The sequence below is a fragment of the Hemitrygon akajei genome, chromosome 11, assembly GCF_048418815.1.
Source record: "Hemitrygon akajei chromosome 11, sHemAka1.3, whole genome shotgun sequence".
Lineage (NCBI taxonomy): Eukaryota > Metazoa > Chordata > Chondrichthyes > Myliobatiformes > Dasyatidae > Hemitrygon > Hemitrygon akajei.
In genome coordinates, this window is record NC_133134.1 from 72,655,282 (window position 1) to 72,656,489 (window position 1,208).

Genomic DNA, 1,208 nt, shown 5'->3' on the forward strand with positions numbered 1-1,208 from the left:
TGTCTCGTACTGTCCTGGCCCGCGAATCACGCAGAGAATTAGGACACAACATCCATGGTCGACCTGGACCAACGGAGGGTCTCAGAGAGATTCCTGACGAAGGGTCTCGGCCGGAAAACGTCAACAGTGCTTCTCCCTATAGATGCTGCCTGACCTGCTGCGTTCCACCAGCATTTTGCATGTGCTGTTCTGGATTTCCAGCATCTGCAGAAGTCCTGACGAAGGGTCTCGGCCCGAAACATCGGCAGTGCTTCTCCCTATAGATGCTGCCTGACCTGCTGTGTTCCACCAGCATTTTGTGTGTGTTGCTTGAATTTCCAGCATCTGCAGATTTCCTCGTGTTTGCCTCGGAGAGATTACTGTTTAGTATTTTGTCTTACAGTTATTTTTAATTTATTTGACCACCCAAGTATAGGTACCACACTAGCCCATGTTACCTAACAGCGTAGGAGCCAATTTACCCACCAACCCACATACCCCTGTGATGTGAGTTGAAACCAGAACTCCCATGTACGTACACACACTCTCTCTCTCACACACACACACACTCTCTCTCTCACACACACACACTCACATACACAGACACACACACACTCTCTCTCACACACACAGACACAGACAGACACAGACACACACACTCTCTCTCTCTCACACACACACACAGACACACACACACACATACACAGACACACAGACACACACACATACACAGACACACACACACACAGACACAGACACACACTCACATACACACACACACACACTCTCTCTCTCTCACACACACACACACTCACATACACAGACACACACACACTCTCTCTCTCTCACACACACAGACACAGACACACACTCTCTCTCTCACACACACACACACAGACACACACACACACTCACACACACTCTCTCTCTCTCACACACACACACTCTCTCTCACACACACACACACTCACATACACAGACACACACACACACACACTCTCTCTCTCACACACACAGACACAGACACACACACTCTCTCTCTCACACACACACACACACACACACACACACACACACACACACACACACACACACACACACGTAGCCGCTAATCTTTGGTGCTTCTGCCGTGGACATTTGTCTCTAAGCAACTAGATTCAAAACTGCCCAACGTCAGATGAGAAATGCAAATTTTAACAACTCTCTCGATTCTGAATATCTGGAACAAA